At 32.2% G+C, this 22,986-nt stretch overlaps 2 protein-coding genes across 2 annotated transcripts in view; both read right to left on the bottom strand.

Moving 5' to 3' along the window:
- The window catches only part of LOC134743088 (guanine nucleotide-binding protein-like 3 homolog), a 172,410-nt gene that overhangs the window by 22,207 nt on the left and 127,217 nt on the right, over window positions 1–22,986 (bottom strand). The gene's annotated exons all lie outside the window — the stretch shown is intronic.
- The window catches only part of LOC134743085 (ATP-binding cassette sub-family D member 3), a 96,390-nt gene that overhangs the window by 41,664 nt on the left and 31,740 nt on the right, over window positions 1–22,986 (bottom strand). The gene's annotated exons all lie outside the window — the stretch shown is intronic.

Here is a 22,986-nt window from a genome sequence, read left to right as displayed (position 1 = left end):
CGGTGAAATAAATTAAAAATTAAATGTGAAAATCCGCCTACTGACTGAAGAAGATGTTAATCAAGTGTATTTGTACAAGTATATAAGTTTTTGCCATGTCGTATATCCTGATTGGCTTAACGGATTTTGTCCGGTGACAAGTTAGCTTCATATTATTTGTATTTAATTACTTTAAACTAGCGTCCCGCCCCGGCTTCGCACGGGTTACCTTTAACAAATTATACACCTAAACCTCCCTCAAAAATCACTCTATTGATAGGTGAAAACCGTATGAGAATCCGTTCAGTAGTTTTTGAGTTCATTGCGAACATACAGACATACAGACAGACGCGGTGGGGGACTTTGTTTTATAAGATGTATAGATATGTATTTTGTTATATTTTATTACTTTTACACTCTCAAATGCAACACTCCGTGATTACTGCCTATCCTTACTGAGTAGAGTAGACATCTTGTTAACTGGGTTCGGTGTTTTGTCTCAATGAAAAGTATTTTGTAGTAAAAAGTTTATTTGCTACGGATGATTAGTTTCGCACCAATTAGCGTAACCTCCAACTGTTCTTATTACCTAGGCGCCGTTCTATAAATGCGTTGTATTGTAAGCTGTAACCTCAAAATATAAGATAATATCTCTTTATAACTCCATTAATATTATTATTATTTGGAGCATGCCGTCTCCAACTGCTGGGAAAAGGCCTTCCCCCAATTTCTTTGCCTACTGATCTACATACCATACTATCCAGTGATCTACCTAGCCACTCTTTTAAGAAGGAGTCCAGTTCATCACGTTCATTTCTAAGTGTAATTGTTAGAAAAATACTCCCGCTTGTATTAAAGGCTATTAAATATACAAACCCTGCAATATAAGTGAAATTAGATTTGGATTAGACTGATGAAATTAAATTATACTTAGGCCCTTGGCAATCACGAACATTTTCATTGTAAATAACACGCATAGTAAAGTTAACTTATGTACCTGGACATGCCTAAAAATTAAAATATGTAACAGCAACCGTGACGATTATGAATATTATGATACCTTACGTGATACCAAAAGGGCGTCGCCAGCTGATAGGCAATTAGGCACTTTATATGGCCGATAGCCAAGGGGAGGTGGAGGGCATACATTTAGTGACAACTTTTATATCTACCCCCCTTGGCGACGCCCATGCGTGATACTTATTTAGCCAGATGAAACTGTACTTTTTGAGCCATGACGCCTGTATATTTACAATTGCATTGCTGCTTTTTGGATACATACTGGCTACTGTTATTGCTCAGGAGTAATAAGAGGCAGATTCTTACAGCAAATCAGCGGTAAAGACACCGTGTGTCCTACCCTACCTACTCGTTCGTAATACTTACTGTAATTTTTTTATAAAAAAAGTTATTTATAAGTACAGGAAGTTTTTATGTCGATGAATAATTTTCCATTTTCCAACCAAAGATCTCACGAAGAGCAAATTGCACAATCGTTTAACAACTTCAGCCAAGTACAGTTATTGAGGCACATATTTTCCAGGCAGCTGCTGACTTGGTACAAAATAAAGCAGCCCTCATGTTTAACATCTGATCAGTTGCTGCAGGTGTTAACGAGCGCCGTACATATGTCACCTGCTTTTCTCCAAATTCCAAACGTTGAATCACCTTTTGTACCGCTCGGGGATATTGTCCCTCTTCCATGCGCTGGAATGGATTTATTTCACAATCTACGCGCCAGACAGCAAAGTCAGATACTTTGATGAGTAGGTTTCCATACAAGCATGCCGTCGAGGGGGTTTTTACGTATAAGAAAGTGCCAAAAATAGTCTCCAAAGCTCCTTGTAAAAGCTGTGACTCACAGCTTTTACAAGCCTTAGATAATTTTCTTTGACAGGGACTAAGAGGGTCAAAGAGAATCATTTTGTGATCTCTGCAAGTAAAATAATGTAGTGCTTTTATCGGTGTTAACGCGTAGGTACTTTTATCCAATAGGGCTTGTAAGAGTACGCAATTCCCATTTTTGTTATTTGTTATTATTATTAGAAAACTATCTTAGTTTTTCTACTACTTTTTATGTCACTTTATGAAAGATGATTAAATTATATGTACATGGAATAATGGCAAGTTTAATTACCTACTTATCAATCTTATCATTAGCATTTCTTTAGAAGTTTTAGAACATTACGTGCGTAGTCCTAGACCAGCTTACCCTATATGTATATATCTTGAGGTATCTTTAGTATTTTCAGTACAGGATTCCTGCTGCTGCTCCGTCTTCGCATTCGAACGCTTTGATATGTCGCCTCGTGCCTCTGACTCTTATAGAGACTATCTTATTATAGAAATTTTAACTAACTTTTAGCCAGAAAATTATTTGTTAATATTAAAATTATTTGACGACCGGTCTGGCCTAGTGGGTGACCCTGCCTGTGAAGCCGATGGTCCTGGGTTCGAATCCCGGTAAGGGCATTTAGTAATTGTGTGATGAGCAAAAATATTGGAAACAAGTCATCATGTGGTCCCACCCTTACCCAGTTGGGTACCGATTTTCATTAGTTTTAGAAAAATGGTTATACATGGTGCAATTTATTTTTTACCGACTTCAAGATTTCAAAGGAGGAGGTTCTCAATTCGGTTGTATGTTTTTTTTTTTGTATTTTTTTTTTTTTTTTAATGTTTGTTACTCCATAACTCCGTCATTTCTGGACCGATTTTGAAAATTCTTTTTTTGATTGTAAGTATATACATACAGATTGGTCCCGTTTTTGTCAAAAAGCAGTTCTGATGATGGGATCCATGAGGAATCGAGGGAACTGCTCAAATGTTAAAGGCATACATATAGTGATTTTAGTATTTTCATCAACAAATCAAGCACTTACATTTAAAAAAGTGACATTTGATGAAGTGGAACTGCTGATGATGATCAGAACGGAACTCTTCAATGACGCATAGTTCACGTTTGGCGATTTGTCCTCTTCGTTATGTTTGTTAAGCAAGTTGGGTTTTCAAGAAACATTTTTGTCAAGCTCGAGTTCTGATGATGGGATCCATGAGGAATCGAGGGAACTCCTCAAATGCGAAAGGCATACATATAGTGATTTTTGTATTTTTATAAACAAATCCAGCACTTCCATTTTAAAAAGTGACATTTGATGAAGTGGAACTGCTGATGATGATCAGAACGGAACTCTTCAATGACGCATAGTTCACGTTTGGCGATTTGTCCTCTTCGTTATGTTTGTTAAGCAAGTTAGGTTTTCAAGAAACATTTTTGTCAAGCTCGAGTTCTGATGATGGGATCCATGAGGAATCGAGGGAACTCCTCAAATGCGAAAGGCATACATATAGTGATTTTTGTATTTTTATAAACAAATCCAGCACTTCCATTTTAAAAAGTGACATTTAATGAAGTGGAACTGCTGATGATGATCAGAACGGAACTCTTCAATGACGCATAGTTCACGTTTGGCGATTTGTCCTCTTCGTTATGTTTGTTAAGCAAGTTAGGTTTTCAATAAACAATTTTGTCAAGCTCGAGTTCTGATGATGGGTTCCATGAGGAATCGAGGGAACTCCTCAAATGTGAAAGGCATACATATAGTGATTGTTGTATTTTTATAAACAAATTCAGCACTTCCATTTTAAAAAGTGACATTTGATGAAGTGGAACTGCTGATGATGATCAGAACGGAACTCTTCAATGACGCATAGTTTACGGTTGGCGATTTGTCCTCTTCTTTATGTTTGTTAAGCAACTTAAGTTTTTAAGACATATTTTTGTCAAGCTCGAGTTCTGATGATGAGACCCACGAGGAACCGAGGGAACTCCTCAAATGTGAAAGGCATACTTATAGTAGTTTTTGTTTTCTTATCAACAAATCCAGCATTTACATTTAAAAAAGTGACATTTGATGACTGATAATGATCAGAATGGAACTCTTCAATGACACATAGTTCACGTTTGGCGATTTGTTCTCTTCCTTATGGACCCAGACCTAAACATGGACCCGGACTCGGACCCGGACCCGGGTCTGAACATGGACCCCAACTCGGACCCGGACCCGGACCGAACTCTGACCCAAACTTGGACCCGGACTCTGATCCGGACCCGGAAATGCGGGTTAAGTGGGTTGTGTGGGTGGGTAGAAAAGTGGGTTAGGTGGGTGGTTGGGTTTTGATCTGCGATTCTCACAGAACAGAACTGCTATCAGAAAAGTAGGTTAGGTTAGAGCTGTGACCCTTACAGAAACGAAATGCTATCAGAAAAGTAGGTTAGGTTAGGTTAGAACTGCGACCCTTACAGAAACGAAATGCTACTAGAAAAGTGGGTGGTTTTACCTCCTTTTCTACATTATTAGGCAAAAGATGCTGCCTTTTTTATTTCATTGTCTGGAATCTAAGAGTGCACCATCAACAATAAGTGAACTTTCAGCGGCATTTGAAGTCGGTTTTTTTTTTCTTAAAAATTATTTATCCTATTTTTTGCTAATCACGACACATAGTCGTTATGCCTTAATAAATACGTTACGTACCGGAAAATTTGCGATAGCTTAGCAGCCCAGATAGCAAAGTGACGTCTGCGACGTCATAATGACGTAATTATGGCGTCATAATGACGTATAAATGCTGTTAGGGAGTGATCAAGTGATTTACCCGTAAGTAGGTAATAACTACCCTGTACTTAGCCTACTTGAATTTTGGAGCAAGAAATTACACAAGTGGTAACAAGTGTAGCCAGGCGTCCATAGGCGACGAAGACTGCTTACCATCAGTCGGGCCGTATGCTTGTTTGCCACCGACGAATTGTAGTCATTGTCCATTGTTTGTTATACAAAACCGGTAGGTAAATGAAAGAAAGGATATCGTCATCGAATGCCTTTTGTTATGGATTTTTCTATTTGAATAGCAAGTTTCATAGCAACTACGTGCGTCGTCTATAGGTACATAGGTACTAATACGAGCAATGTTCATGAATTTGATAACGAAAAACGTGGAAAAATACATAGCGTTTCCTTTTTAGTTTGAAAATGGATTTGAAATGCATGATTATTTTGCTTATTTCCGTACTTAAACGAATTTTAATTTAAAACTTCAGGGTCGTTATTTTTAGTAATTAATTGTAGGTTTTTTTCAATCCGTTATAAGTGAAAACCCTTGGTAAAAACGCGTTTTCACTAGTTAAAACTAATATTGTCTTCGGTTACCGCGATAGTTACTCATGAAATAAAACTATGAAAACGGATTATATCGCGTATATTGAATTTATAATACATCCCGACGTTTCGAACTCTTTACAGCGTTCGTGTCACCCGTTGACCACGAACGCTGTAAAGAGTTCGAAACGTCGGGATGTATTATAAATTCAATATACGCGATATAATCCGTTTTCATAGTTTTATTTCATAGTTAAAACTAGTTTTAACTAAAATTTATTTTTAATGCCTTAGGTAACATACTCGTATTAATTATATCTCTCAAACAGTCCCAGTCTGTAGCGTCACTCAAGGCTAATCTGAAGAAGCTTTGGCTTTCCAATCAGCGTGACTAACCTTTATTTTTATTTTCTTACGCTTGTGATATTTATATATATTATAATATATATTTAGTATTGTATGTATGTATGCTAGTATGTATTTTAATCTTTAGTGTTATTTCTTTTTTTAAATATTAATTTGTACATCCTGTAAGTTTGTCTATCTGACCTGGCTATAGTTTTCCACTCATCTACTCGAAGGTTAGCTGGAAGAGATCCCTTATAGGGATAGTTTCGCCTTTGTACTTCCATTACTATAATTTATTTTTGTAAACCTGTGTTGTGTACAATCAAGTGATTACTACTACTACTACTACTACTACTACTATATCTGCTTTTAGTATTTAATGATACGCCTGCCTGAATATAGTAACAGTTTAACGCAAACCTAGGTTGGTACCACGTTGGTACCTATTTGCCCAAACGCGAACGTGGCCATCTGGCCATATACTTAATAGCCATGTCACGAGCTGTCATAAAACAAGTTGAGTTTGCCTTCGGGCCATGCGAATGTGTTCGACAGACCAGCTGTTTACCACCAACGTCATCGTGACAGAAAACAAGTGCGTGACGGATTCGCCCACCGAGGGTTCTGACAAAAAGTTTTTTTTTTTATATTTTTCAATTTTTTTGTTTTGAGATTTTCCCCTGTACTTGTAGTGATGATGTCGTTAATATGTACTTGCCAAATTTCATAGTTCTAGGTCAACGGGGTACCCTATAATTGTTGATTCCCTTGAGTGTCGAAATATACGTTTTCACCTCAGCAGCTCGAACAAGCCTACTTCGTCACTCCCTGGAGTGAGGAAAGTGCGACTTTCCTCACTCCAGGGAGTGAAACAAAGTAGCTTTTTAATTAAGTGAAGGCCATGAACTGCCACTTCATACTTTTATTACATTTTTTTATGGTATGGTATGGTACGGTATGGTATGGTATGGTATCGTATGGTATGGTATGGTACGGTATGGTATGGTATGGTATCGTATGGTATGGTATCGTATCGTATCGTATCGTATCGTATCGTATCGTATCGTATCGTATCGTATCGTATCGTATCGTATCGTATCGTATCGTATCGTATCGTATCGTTTCGTATCGTATCGTATCGTATCGTATGGTATGGTAGGTACGTATATTATATTACTTTTCTCTGTGTAATTCGAAATACATTTTAACCTTTAATATGTTCTCACTACTGAGGTGAAAAATTATGTGTGCAACACGAGAGCAAAGTTATTTTACATCTCGTGTTTTTAAGTCCCTCGCTACGCTCAAGATTCTACCTTAGAATTTCCCAACCCAACCAATTATAGAATCTTTCGCTTTCTCGGGACTCAAAATAAACACTCGCAAGAAAAACCAACTTTCCTCTCTCGTTGCACAAATAACTATTTTTGCGGCATAAACGGCCGTTTTTTTTTTCACAGTTTCAAGGGACCAGAGACCTGAGCATATGGTCTTAATTTCAACTCGATATCTCCACGTGTTCCTGAGATAAAAGGGTCTTGCTTGACAGACAGACGGACGGACGGACAACAAAGTGATCCTATTTAAGGGTTTCGTTTTTCCCTTTTAAGGTACGGAACCCTAAAATATAACGTTGACGTCATACATTGTATTGTACACAATAAACCTGAGGGTGACACAAGCCAGATGTACAAATACAAACCGATTTTATTTATTCTGCAACTAGGTACATACTTCTATACATTTTATATCTTTATCGGTAGGATTTCTCATTACGAAACCTTTTATTGTAATTATTTAACACTGACCCTAATAGTTCCAACAGGAAACACGAGACAGATTTATTCAGCAATAGACATTTATATTTCCCGTGATCTCCAACAACTTTTCTTCACTATGGCCAGTATGGCCTTGTCAATGAGTGCCTAGTCAGTAGTCTGACCACGCTAAGTTTTCATGCCAAGTCCTTTAAGTAAGTATGAGACTCACTCTAGTCAAGTCCAGGTTACATTTGCCACCGCCAAGACGGTGCAGACTTTCTGATTGCTCTATTAGCAACGATAATAAAATACAACTTTAGTAAATGTGTATCCTTATTCTTTAGTTACTATTATATAGTTAATACTAAAGTTTAGTAAATAGTAAGTGCATGGCGTAAGGCAAAACTGCTCTGTTTTCAATACAGTTCCCTATATAAAATTGCTTTGATTTGCCCTATTCTAGTACCCAATGATATGTTTGTTGTAATGCCACAACAGCTCCACTGACACTTTCCATGAGGTAAGAATCTTCAAAAATCATTTCTCTCATCTCATTGAATAAAAAACATCCATATCATACTAAAATTAACCGTGATGAAAGAAAAAAGTATAAGCAATGCGGTACGCGGTACCCCATACATGTTCTGATTTTGGGGTAATTTCTATAAAAGCAATGGCAGCTGCCGTTACTAATAATAATCCAGTAAACCAAGGGTGGGTATCTAAGCTATTCAAAGGCAAAATATACCACGCGTGCTTTTAAAATAAATGCATATTCTTACAAAATCCCAGCGTTGGTAAAACATTCCTTGATAACTAAGTATATAAATATTCACCGTACTGGGGTGGGATGGGTGTTATTTTGGTTGCCAGCGTATTATATAGCCTTATGATATTTCAGATTAAAGTAATGAATGTATTTGAACAATAATAATTATTTGGTAGGGTATAATTGAGATAAATCGACATGGGCTTTTTTATCTTAATTTACCACGAAGTTTGTAAAAGCCAATTTCAATGCGGTAGATATTAAACATTTAGAAACATTTTGCTAGCTCAACCACTTTTCTCTACAGCTCTTTTGTTTATTTTTGGCCCATGCTACTGTGTACGTAGTGCGTATGCAAGTTTGTTTGTAGGAGTATAATTACGAACATGTATTCAGTCAGACCTTTCTGTATATCTCTTATGTCTTCTAAATTGATACGACTCCTACTGAGGCTTATTGTTTAGTTTTATACTTAGTCCTTAGCATGTCCTTAGTGAAGGAACGGAGGGCAGAATATGTGCGATACGTCACGTAGGCATTAGGTATAGTCACCTGCAATAAAATGTTACACAACGAACGAATGCCGCAAAAATATCTGACACGATCTTATTTGTAGTCATAAGAGCGTGGCACATATTTATTTTTGCGGCCTTCAAAGAGTACCTGACATATTATTGCAGGTGGCTACCGCTACCTACTCTACGTCTCCTAAAAAGTCGTTTGGTTATTTAAAGGTATTTGTAGTATGGTATGACCTATCCAAATAAAACCAAATTGAACCGTGAAACGCAAAAGGATGTTTATACATATTAACAATGATGATTATGAAGTATCCATATAAGCAAAAGTAAATTATATAAGCAAATTTTTATTTAACACTTAATTCGACACATAATGTACAGGGGATATTAGTGACTTTAATCCTCCGTGACGGTGTTTGGAATAAAATGCGAAAAGAGGGTCAAAGGTCCCGATTTTGTACGTTGTCGAATAAGGAGTTTATTTGAATTTAATCTGATTATCAGACAGTTGCACTTTGAGTATGAGTATGACACATTTAGACACCATAGAGCAAGTTAAAATATAAATTAAGACGCAAAAAAACGTTCGCAAAAATTCTGTACAAAAATGTTAAGTAGTACGAACGCTGAGTCAAAAGATGCCTCGGCGTAGGCAGTAAAGAAGAGCCTCCTTAAAAGGCCTCTCAGGCTCTGAACTAAACGTAATGATCGTCATAAAGATGGCGATGGCCCGCTTCAAATTTTAACAAACTAAAGAATTGTACTTCTGAAACATCATGAGGTTTGTGTACCTACACCTACCTATTAGATACCTGAACTATAAGACTTATTAAAGTACCTAATGTTCTTGATAAATTCTAAGCGATAATGGGCGACCTTCGGAAAACGAATTGCATTACTTTAATTATATTACGTTTCTTTAAATGAGATATTCCTAATCGCGTTAGGTGCATTATATAAATATTAATTTTAATTATAGACTTTTAAATGCTTCTATGAACGTAGATTGTAAGATTGATGATTGGTCGGTAGCTTCTATTAAATTCCGTTTATTTTATTTAAATAAAATCAAGAAGATTGAATTTTGTCATCTAAACAGTTTGCGACCAAATTTGAGTACACCTAATTTATAATATAAAATGGTTTATACGTAATGGTTAAGGACTGTCTTATTTCAAACATAGACAGAGAGAATCATACTATCTTTGTCTTACACTAGTACTAGCACCCTAAAGAAAAGGATGAGCATAGTTTTTTTTTGTTCTTATTTACTGACAATTTGGTTTGACCAACTATATATGCCTAATTGCACCAAATTGAAAAATAAATGAGGTCATGTCTTTTTTAGGCTGTGACTCCATAGTTTTCTTATTATAGTTTTATGATGTACCCGTCATTAAATGACGTAATGTTGGAATGCGTCAGATCAATACATAATACACAACATTATGCAATTAACCAACCCTGGATTTTTATAATTTAAAAGCATTTTAATAAATTTATTAAACGTAAATAATAATCTTCGCCATTGGAATTACTTTATAAGTTTAAGTGATGTGTTTTACCTTCCGAGAAGACTTAGCAGGATACGTTTTTATGCTGACATTGGTAACGTTGTAAGGTAAAATGAAATTTCGAGTTGTATTTCACAACATTATGAAATAAAAAAATATTTTACTTTTCAATAACATAATTATAGAATTTGCCCAAGAATTTTTACTCCTCTTATGCAGGTACTTAAGTACTTACATACCTAATATATATTTATTTTAGATACATACTTTTATTAGGTATTGCATAACATGAAAGAAACGCAATTTTATCTTATTAGTGACGCCTAGGCGTACCTGTACAAGCCCAGATTTCATATAGTTGTTCAATTATGACTGTTTTGACGAAATAGAAACAAGACACTAGTCAAAAATAGCAAATATTTTTTTGCCTCTTTAAAATATTAATGTTATATTCTTACGAACAATATACCTCTTACTTTGAAAACTAACTGAACTAGTATTGTTATATTAGAATCATATTCGAATATGGTTATTGTATCGCCAACCGGTACTTTTTGCGCACAATTTTTTCAAGCTTACCTACATGAGTATGGCCCGTAAGGGGAACACCGGTACTTTTTTTTGCGCGAAAAAATTTAGGATTTATTTACCTATTTGATGATTTTCTAACGACTTTGGTAATTACTACAAAGGTAATTATAGGTATATACCTACACGACTAAATTAAGTTATTAAATATACATGCCTAGGTAATATACCTACATACAAAGGAATGTCATGTCATGTCATGTTTATGAAAGTATTTTTACTAACTTAATCATTATGGGCAAATGGGCATAGTACAAAACATTCTTATTTAATCAGGGTTAAAAAATTCCACTGCAGTTTCAAGACAATATTGATTGCTACAGCAGATATATTCCAGAAAGTTCCACATCTATACCTTTGTCTCGTTCCCTTGTATAGCACCACACTCTTCAACTCCCAGATTTCACGCAGGCGCAAAAGATCTTTCTAGAACATTTAGTTTGTCTCTTTCTCACAAATCGTATAATTATTAAGAATGAATGAGATGGCAGGATAATAACTGCAATTAGTATGCTGCTAAATTTAGAATCTGTGTCCATTTGTTCGTGTACAGTATTGGACCGACTTCTGTATTTGATCGTGTTTACTGCATCGAGAACGTTCCAGATCGTTGCCGGTAGTGTATAAATAGATGTGAGAGCCGTCCGCCCCGCCAGACACAATAAAGTACTCTGGTAGCGAGGTCGTACCGTATAGGAGTAATAGCAGTAGACAAAAATAGGCTAATTGTAAGCAAGTAATTATTATTAAAATATCATTGGAATATGGATATAGGCAGTCGAAGAGTCAGGGAGGAATTTGGTATCCGACATCGTGCCGTCATCGCCCGGTATTTAACTATATTATTGGATAAGGAGGGCCTTACGCAAGGATAAGAAAAATAAGGTACGTGTTTTAACAAAATTATTACTTTATAAACAAGTTATTTCAATAGTTATTTTCAAACGTCCGATTAAGTTTTTACAAGCTAACATGAAATTGTTGCCACTGCGCAGTTTCAGTTAGCTACTGCGCAGTAAATTGCAAGGTCTGACCTTGAATTTTGTTTAGGCCTGTTTTTAGTTTCTTGTAATAATATAAGTACACATAAGATTAGATTGCGTTTTTGTTATGATGTGGTCGATAGTAAGCAATGTGATTACTTATTCGTAATACCTACACGCTCTCAAACGAGTGGAATGGGAAATTATTACTACGCTATGATTTAGGGTTATTGGTAATAAATTCATATTTTAAATTTTTAAATAGTACTATATTATATACGATAAAATTGTTCAAAAGAACGACTTGATATGGTTACCTATAATACCTATTCATTTAAAAATTAAAACTTCGACCATACCATATTCGAGATAACGATCGATTCTTATGAGTTTTCGTAATGAACAAACAATAGTATTATTTTACAAGTTTGATAAAAATAAATTGAAGTACTTATGTAACATTCTTCTTAACTTAGAAATTAAGTACGAAGGACAACATAAAGTCAAGAGTCACAAAATTCTAAACACTAGGTTCATTCAATAAATAGGTACCTACTTATACCTAGTATACTTTGGTACTATACAATTTTTATTATTTATAACAAATAAAGTAGAAAGAAAATTTAATGATTAGGTATTAGGAACTTGGAAAGAAAAAATGCAAGGAAAACAGGAGCAATTATAACTAAAAGGGATTTATTTAATTTATTTTTGTATATACTTAAGGTTTTATTAATTATTATTCTTGAGATATTTAAGTATGAAATTACATAGTTGGAGTATAAAAATAAAAAAAATGTGTTACATAACATAGAAATATATTTCATCGTTTTGAATTTTATTATCATATAAGTAAAGAAATGTAGCGATACATCAAAATTTTGGTTTAATCCTAGGGATCTACGTAAATCCGTTACAAATTAAACAAATAGGTAGAAAAATCGAAGATAGGGAATAAAACAGAATTGGTTTCAATTCAATCCTATAATATTTAAGTGTATTCTTCTTCTTTTCATCCTATTATCCTCTGTTGGGGGTGTAGGTAGAGCCTGCATCATACTTGTATACAAAATAAAAATCGGAAGGAAATTAATCAAGTTAATAGAAAGCAAATAAAAATTCAGCAAATGCTATTTTTTTATTATCTTAAGGGAACTGAGTGTCATACAAGATAAACAAGTCCAATGGAAATTGGTATTATCTGAAGAGATCTAGATATTTCACAATTTTAGATAAATAGGTAAAAACCTTTATATATAGTGCGGAAAATAATTGGTTGCATGCTAAGAGACTTACATATCAGAATTAGAAGAATTTGAAAAACAATAAAATTTGAAATTTGAAGCTAATCTAAATCAACAAGTGTTTTTGGGAAAAAATATATCACAAGGGCTATATTTCTCATAAAATAAAATAAAATCTCAGAGAACAAATGAAATTTAATTGAATCATAAGGGATCTACATATCTTACAAATAAGATAAATAGTTAGGAAAATCAAAAATTGAGAGTAAAAAAGAGTATTGGTTTGATGAATTTAATAAAATGAGTAGGAAGTAAATCAAAATCAGCAAATATTTTCATAAATAGATTTTATTTTATTGATTTATGTATAAGTGAAGATAGTCAGAGGCCAAAAATGGAAATTGATTTAATCCAAAGGGACCTTACAAATGAAATGCATAGGTAGGTAGACAAACTGATCGTTATAGATTATGGATGATAATCGGTTTACTCATATTAACTTGATTAAGATCAAAAAATTATGGATTATAAAAAGTCAGAGAACTGAATGTATAATCCTAAGATGGGATCCAATAAATAGGAAGAAAAGTTGAAAATAGAGGGTAAACGAGAATTGGTTTCATTCTAGGGAATTTACGTTTGTGTTATGTTTTATCTTAGAGGATTGAAGTATCATGTGGACAAAAAAACGGAGAAAAGATAAACAATGACAAAAGTCAAATTGGTTTGATTCTAAACGATCAACGTATCTTACAATTTAAATAAATATGTAGGAAAATCGGAGCTTATAAAGTGTATAATGAAAATTGGATTAATCCCAAGGGAAAACGATTTGCACAAAATATATGAAAGGGAAAGTTTTATGTGTCCTAGGTATAAAATTATTAGTTTTATCCTAAGGGATGTCATACAAAAAACATGATAGGAAAAATACCTTACTAAAGAAGAAATGGAAACGAAAATAAAAACTTAGGATGGTCAAATGTTCAATTTTTTGATAAGATAAGAGTAGATATTTTGTAAACTAATTGACTAAAGGAATTTAAGGATGAAAGGAAGTACAGTGAGTGTCAAATATGTTTTATTTTAAGGTACTAAGGACATCACAAATCAAATAAGTGAAAGGCGTATTTAAAGTCCAGCGCATGTTTAATGAAGGAAAAATATGTGGTAGAAGGAAAGAGGAAACTATAGGAAGACAAATGGATAAGTGTTAGTTTCATCCGAAGGGACTATTACGTATCTTAAAAATGAAATAAATTTAATTGGTTTTATCTTAAAGGATAAAGGCACTTTAAAATTTAAATAAACGGAAGGGAAATATTTTCCATATTAAGTCCAGTAGGGGTAAAATAGAAATCATTTATAGGCGAAGGCATTTACAAGTGGTAGGAAGTAAAAAACAAGTTATGTTATGAGACAACAAATGAACATTGGTTTTTAGACTTTTTATGTTAAGGATCTCTGTGTGATAAAAAATAAGTACCTAAACAGGAAGTAAAATGTTAAGTCTAGTAGCTGTTAATGAAAATTGTTTTATAGCCGAAGACATTTAGGTATACCAAGGAGAAAACAAAACAAATTATCACTGTTTTTATACTAAAATACCTATATATCATAAAAATCAAATAACTAGGAAGAAATATGAATTTCATAGTGTAAGTTATAAATATATTTTATCTTAAAGAATCACGGCATTCTATAAATTATTATATATCGAAGGGAAGTAGGTTCCAGTAGGTATGTTAGAGGGAAATATATGTAAAAATAATTGAACATTGGTTTTTATCCTAAGGGTCGAAGCGTCATAAAAAAGAAATAAATAGAAAAGAAAATCGAAATGTATAGTCTGAAATTTATATTGGTTTTATCCTAAAGGTTAAAGGCATTTTATAACTTAAATAAGTAGAAGGGAAATGTTATTATTAATCCGAAGTGATTTGAGTGTGGTAGGAGGTAAAATATAAATAAACATAATTTTATTCTAAGGGATCTATATGACGTCATAAAAATAAAAAATGGCTAGGAGAATTAAAATTTAGAATATTAAATTTAAATACGGTTATCCTAAATGATTAAAATGATCAAGGCAACTAAATAAATGGAAAGGAAAAATTAAGTCCAATCGATGGAAAATGAAAAATGTTTTATCCGAAAAGATTTAGGTGCGGTAGGGGGAAAAATATAAATTATAAGTTGACATAGGAAATTTGGTTTTTATCCTAACAATCTAGATATCATAGAAATGAAAAAAAAAACGATGCAAATTCGAAATTTATAGTGTAAAATTTAAATGGGCTTTATTCTGAAGGATCAAGGCATTTAATAAATTAAATATATGAACGAAATAAAATGAAAATTATTTTTTATCTGAAGATGTGGATAAATAGGAAGTAAATCCATAGAGTGAGTTTAAATAGGTTTTATCTTAAAGGATCAACACATTAAATAAATTATACATTATACAATAAATGTAGAGTCCAGTGGGCGTAAAATTATAACTAAGCCGAAGGCATTTAAGTGTGATAGGTGGAAAAATACAACTCATCGGTAAGATAAATAGATATTGGTTTCCTACTAAGAGTAACTGTAACATAAAAATGAAATAAGTAGAAAGGAAAATTGAAACTGCGTGAAATTAAAACTTGTTTTATATTTAAGAATTCAGGTACAATAAATGGAAGAGAAATGTTGTCAAGTGAGTGGAAAATGAAAAATGTTTATATCTGAAAAGATTTAGGTGTGCTAGGAGAAAAAATACAAATAATAAGTAGACATAAGAACATTGTTTTTCATCGTAAAATATGTATCATAATAATGAAATAAATGGGAAGAAAGATCAACATTTATGGTGTGAAATTTGAGTTGGTTTTATTCTTAAGGATCCAGGCATTTAGGTGTGGCAAAGGGAAAAATACAAATTATGAGATGGCAAATGAACATTATTTTCATCCTAAGGGAACTATGTATCATGAGAAATAAATAGGAAGGAAAACCGAAATCCATCGTGTGAAATTGAAATTGATTTTTTATATTGATCAGTGGCTGTCAAATGTTTTTTTATCCGTATGCATTTATGAGATGGCAAATTATATTTATCCGAAGGGAACTTATATATCATAAAAATGAAATAAATAGGAAGGAAAATCGACTTACCTATGGTATGAAATTGTGATTGGTTTTATCATAAAGAATCAAGGCATAAAAATTAGATGAATGGAAGGGAAAAGTTAAGTTCAGTTAGTGTTAAATGATTTGTTTTTAATGTGCTGTGAGAGCCAAATCCAAATCAAGTCAACTTTGGTTTCATCCTAAGTGATCTGTATAGTATACATATGTATGAAATAAATAGGGAGAAAAATGAAATTTATAATATTTTATAGTGTAAAACTTAAGTTGGATTTATTCTAAAGGATCTTAGGCATTTATTTATAAAAGGAAAATGAAAATTGTTGTTTAGCCGAAGAAATTTAGTATAGGAATAAAAAACGAAGAAAAAAAAACATATTGTGCAGTCAAATGGTTATTTGTTTAAGCGTAAAGGATCTGTGAATTAAACGAAATGAGTAATAGGTACTTTCACCATAAGGTATTTTGAAAACGAAAATGATATAAATAATTATAATTGGAATAGAAATAGTACAGTGAGTGTAAAATGTTTGTAAACGAAGGAATTTAGTTATGTCAAAAATTGAAAAGAAAATAATAAAATCAATGACAATGACAAATGACTATAAGTTTTATCTTAATAATAATAACGAATTTTAGGGAATGTAAAATATAATTGGTTTATCCTAAAAATCAAGAAACAATCAGAGCATTCCAATAACAGATTAATAAATATTTAACGTTGTGCAATTTTATCTATGTATGTATACTAATACATCTGGAATTTGAATCTCTCCCAATGAGTTACTGTTATAGGTCACAAACAAGTTAGGTTAGCTTATACGTAAGTACTAATTTTCCTAGTGATAATGATAAGCTTATCGTTGTAATTATGTACGTCGAGTGTTATTATAGATACAAAAGAAAATGCTATTTACATAGTTATATATGTTGCTACTATTTGATAATACAACAAAAGTTTAGGGTTTAATAAAAAGTAGCCATTTCTAAAAATTCTTAAAAAATATTAAAAATAAATATTTTGAAAACAGGAACTATTATTTACTAAGTTACAAAATTACGATCAACCCAACCCAAAAACGATAGAATTTTTATATTGATTTTGATTATTCAACACTTTCATCAGTAGTACTTAATTATCTGTTTATTTCTTTTAATACAATATTAGGTGACAAAATTTATTTGGTACCTTCGTGCGGACGTTTGAATTTCAAACTAGGTAATTTTTAAACAGGAGTATTATTTATTTTTAAACAAACAATGTTCTTTTATTTAAGATATATGATCACGTGTTTTGAAATGAAAAAGGAAATCCATTAGTGTACTCTTTATTGTGTACGAACGCAAACAACCCAGGACAGGCGATCCTGGCACCTAAGGACGAGGAGAGCCGACCCCAAATGAAGGGATAAGGCTAGGAAGAAGAAGAAGAATAAGTACTCTTTATTGTGTGGCGAAAGATTTTTCATGTTTAATGAACCTAATTCTTAATGTCCAATATTTTTCGGAAAAAGTAGTTTTTAACGCACCAGACACGTGTAAGAAAACTGGTTATTATTTTATAATATGATTTTATTCAATCCAAAAAATCCATTAGTTTTGCGAACATTCGTCCGAAAAATTAAATGGTTTTACAAAAATCCAATGATTTAAAAAAATGATATTACAAAAAAAAAACAAAGCTAACATAAAATTAGTGCTTATATGTATAATTATAATTACCACAACATTATTTTTATATTTATATTATTTATGTTTTTATTTTTATTTTTTATGAACATTACTCACCAATGAATATGAATATTTTAGATATTTTATTAACATATGTACGTACAAAAAAATGGTTTAAAACCATTACATACTGCGATACAAACAAGGCCATACATAATGTACGGAAGGTTTTCTAGACTATTCAATTACTAGATATTAGAAATCTAACCGAGAAAAGAAGGCACATATGTTTAGGTGCAATACAAAATTAAAATAAAATAAAAGTATTGTTAGTTCTATTGCAACGTTAGCTCATGTCATAGTACCAGTTGATATTTGAACTAAACAAAGTGTATATGATCACTTAATATGTGGTATACATGGAAAATAAGTTAATAAGTAGGAAATGTTATCCTACTGCGTCAAAGTGTCTATTTAATTAAAATATAAATTATTTGATCGATTTACTATATAGATGAATTAAAATATGGAAAGTACGTAACTATAGTCAATATACATACCAAAATGACTAGCGACGAGAATTAAAATTTAAAGAACTTCTTGTCATTTACTAATGAGATAATAGTATAAGGAGAGTTAAATGAGAGAAAAGTAAAACAATGATATATTTAGATTTTATGGATAGGTTATTTGGTTCTAAAAATATAGATATGAAACACTGGAAAAGCTCAGTGCCGGCGTATTGACGTACTTATTTATTATTGTTGTATAACAAAACGTAATAAATACGGGAGTAGAAATTTATAACTGAGTTTTAAAAAGTTAGTAGGTACATATAACTATAGTTATAGTTAGTTAAATCCCTATGGATTTAATATTATTACTTGAAATTTTAATTTAATAAGCTAACGTAACGTAATTAAAAATTAGCGCCATCTTTAGTATTTAAATAAATGTAAACGGAAATAATATAAGAGCTTTACGTACAGGGTTAGTGTTATAGATAAGTTGGATAACGTGGAAGGAAAACTTCTACCTGAGTAGAACTTGCATTATTTAATGAAAGGGTTTGGTTACAATAATAATTGCAAAATTAGTAATACAAAAGAAGATGTTAAGGAAATTATACTTTATCGGATTATTATAATCTAGTTATGATATTAAGAGTTACAAGTATTATTTTTATTATTCGTGCTATGAGGTTAATACAAGCCATATCCATATAACTCATATATACTGTACAGGTATTATAACAAAATAGAAAATATTAAAAAATGTTAGCATTTAAAGCAAACTCCTGAACAAATACAAATTTTATATCAGTTAAGTAAGCTGTAACTATTTATGGGGTTATGTGGTGAAATTACTGTATGCGATTAAGTGTGTCACGCATTAATTGAATGTTGAGTTTTAATACATTAAATGAAATTAAAAGTTCTGTCTGTGGTAATTTTTGACTGTAAAAGTTATAAAATGGAGTGATGATGTTCTGTTAAGTATTCGTTATAGTGTGAACTGTGTAGTGACAACTGTGTAGAGAATACAAAAAAAACAATACAAGCGAAATTAAGTGAAATGATAAAAATAACCTATGCATAGTTAAAAAGTGTTCGTTTCATTTTGATTATATACTTATTATAACGAAATTATTTTTTCTAATTAAGAAATGAAATTTCAATTATAAACAAAATGTTATTAGTAATGTGTTGTGATGTGATCTTCAGTGCATTTTTGTGAGAAAAAATAAAATTATTATTCAGTTAGTAATTATTAAAAACAATCTGTAGTTCAATATATGGTAAAGTACGTTAACATGACAAGGTGCTTAATGATTAAAACAATTATAATGAAATTACACACATATTTAAAATTTTATTTGTTGTACTTACTTATTCATTTTGATAACCAGCACAGTACCTATCTGTAGGCAGATACACACTGGCATGATACTCTAACTGGTATATATTCCGTTAACGCTTTGAGTATTTAGGTTTTGCAGATTTATTAGGCAAGTGTGCGCGTTTTAAGGATTTTAAACTGACCTCGTCACTAAAACCCCCTTTACAATAATATGCAATCAAATTGTGTCTAACAAAACTTAAACCTGGTTCCAATAAAATGACGTGATATAGTATTATATTGTGATTGCATGTGTCTGTGCATAGAGGATTTTATTAACTTAACGCTACTACAAACGTATCTATTCTCACAATCGAGCACAAAAATTACATTGTCACTCATTCACAAATTACCACGTTAAGTTGAACACATTTTACGGATTTAATTTTTATGTCGTTTTATTGCGTATAACAATAATTTATTTATTTGTTGATTAACATTTATATGAATAATTCTGTTTTTTTAAGTACTTTCTTATATATAGGTTTCAAAATAGACTAAAAATATGTCATATTCCGAGAGAACATTGTAAGCTTCTAAAAGAAGAAGATTCTAAAAGATTAATGAAACGATGAAAATTAACAACTGTGATAAACTATTATTAGAACACAGTACCTACATACTAGAAGGCTGTCCAATAACCTGTAGATACTGATAAACCTAACAAATGAGATTCTTCCAAGTAGTACGATATATGTTATTTTTCGTGTTTGGTAGATTGGTTTGCTTCCGTTTAAGGATTTCCTTTCTGATTTCGTTATTATAGTCCCGATACATTAGAATCTTTTTATTTAGCACTGAAAGCTATATTGCCTATGAATGCGTTGAGTGGTGGTATCATTAGTAATTTCCATTAGATGGATATTGTGTTAACATTTTGTGCTACCTGTTTAGAATCTCTAACACCAAGCAAGGATTAGAGTATGTTAAACAATATTAGAATGTGATGTGGTGCACAATATTATTCCTTCAGTTGAAACTATGGCCATTGGTATGTGACTGCGTTCCCCGGCTTGAAGTGGATTTCGCTTGCAACTTGCAACTAAATCGCATTAATGAATGAATCAATTTTTGTTTTTCAATGTGTTTAGCTTTGTATATGTGCTGATTCCTTGTTCAATCAAAAGTCTTCGTTGCACCGAGGTTTTTTCTTCATTAATGTTTTGGGTGTTTTAAGTACGTGCTTACCATTCTAAAAAATTGCGTATGTTTTTCGCCTGCTTAGATATTTTTAAACGACTTATTGTCAGTCAATTTTACCAAAATATGTTTATAAGAAGCATCCCGCCGGCCACAAAGCTTATTATTATTTGTCATAATATAACTTTTAATTAATTTTAATTGATGGATAAGAATATTTGTGTATCGACAAAAATTGAATGCTTTGTAGACGGATAATTTAAACTAAACTTTATAAAATAGGCACTTAGAATGGTATGGTGAGATTAGGGTAAATACTAGCCCATAACGGTAATATCTAGGTCTAATGCAGCAAGCAAATAACTTAAAATGGCCTAAAAGGGAACTATTTGCTTCATTTATTAAAATATAACAAAATAATATAAAGAAGTAGGAACAAGAATAATATACATAAGTCTAGACGGTTAACAATTCAAGTCATTATGACATCGTAGTCACCACTATCTAACGTGGTTATTGGTTAATATATAACTGTCTATCGTTAACATTATGATATATACTTTCATAGTTCAGGTGTTAGTTTCGTTCGACAGCACTCTAGTGTTAAGCCACCTCCTTACTTAGCACGCATCAGTCCCGATCACACACTGTGTAAGCCCTCTTCGAGGTATCAGTTCCGATCACACACTGTGTAACACGGTATAAGTCATGTGGAAGCTTAACTCCGAGTGTAATCCGTCCCGTCACTGTCGTAATGTTAACATTACGATATACCTTCATAGTGTAGGTGTCAGTTTCGATAGCACTCTAATGTTAAGCCACCTCCGTACATAGCACGAATCAGTCCCGATCACACACTGTGTAAGTCCTCTTCGAGGTATCAGTTCCGATCACACACTGTGTAACACGGTTTAAGTCATGTGGAAGCTTAACTTGGAGTGTAATTCGTCCCGTTACTGTCGTAATGTGAACATAACGATATACCGTCATAGTTAGGTGTCAGTTTTGATAGCACTCTAGTGTTAAGCCACCACTTTACTTAGCACGCATCAGTCCCGATCATACACTATGTAAGCCCTCTTCGAGGTATCAGTTCCGATCACACACTGTGTAACACGGTATAAGCCATGTGGAAGCTTAACTCTTGAGTGTAATTCATCCTGCCACTCAAATTCGGCTCGTATCGAACTGCTGTTAAAACAAAACATACCGCATCAGTTGTCATTAAAGACTAGATTACCTCTAAGACCATTTTTCATCAAATATATTTTTTCGCCAAATCATCCATTCACATTCCTTTAGTTCAGTTGTAACAAGGAATATTTATGCAATTATGTTATATTATTCTTATAGACGTTAAATTAGAATTATTTTATAATTTACTTGAGAGTCAGGAATGTTATGCTAACAACAGACAAGTGTCATTACGTATCAAATTAGCAATTCGGTAGTTAATAAAACTTGAAGGCAATGCGTAGAGTTTACTTAGTTAATACTAAGTATTGCTAGTATAAAATAGGAAATTAAATTAAGACGTTTTGGCGAAACTATATATTAGATGAAATAAATGTGAACCTAAGTTAAACACTTGTAAATAATCCTTAGCAGTTTTGAATTTTGCAGTTCAGTCTGAACTATTTTTCAAATAAAACTGTAACCTTTGAAATGAATATAATTATCATTTTACTCTACGTTTTAAAAAATGAAGAATAGCTTTTCACCAATATTAAAACAAGAAAACAGTAAATAATATGAATAGTTTACGTTTAAAACACGTATATATATTTATTTTATTTAATATAACAGAACGTTGAAATAAAATACAGTATAATTTGTAAGATACGTTACAAATAAATTCATAGGTCAATGTGGTGCTTAATTTTAATTAGTTAATATTAATATTATTAACTGGATTTACTGGATGTAGACTTGCATCGGCTATAGTATCCCGTTTCATCTTAAAGTCATGCATTATGCTACTTTTCATACAATTATTTATTTATTACTTTATCAATTATCATTAAATGTTGCATTTGTTACTTTAAATTTCCTTTAAAATAGTTGAAAACTTAATATTATCACGATGGCTGGAATTCGGGATGCAGTTGTTTATTGATACGCTAATAGCTAGGTTTAGATGCTTCATCATAATGCACTAATAAAGCATGTTTTGTAAACACAGCTCACAAACGTTTGTCTTATTAAACATTAACGTTCTATCGTTATAAGTTGTGGTTTATGTAAACTATAAATTGAAGAATCGGTTGTTAAAAAAACGTGCTGGA

This window comes from Cydia strobilella, chromosome 7, assembly GCF_947568885.1.
Source record: "Cydia strobilella chromosome 7, ilCydStro3.1, whole genome shotgun sequence".
NCBI classification, from domain to species: domain Eukaryota; kingdom Metazoa; phylum Arthropoda; class Insecta; order Lepidoptera; family Tortricidae; genus Cydia; species Cydia strobilella.
This window is presented reverse-complemented; position numbering and strand designations above follow the sequence as displayed.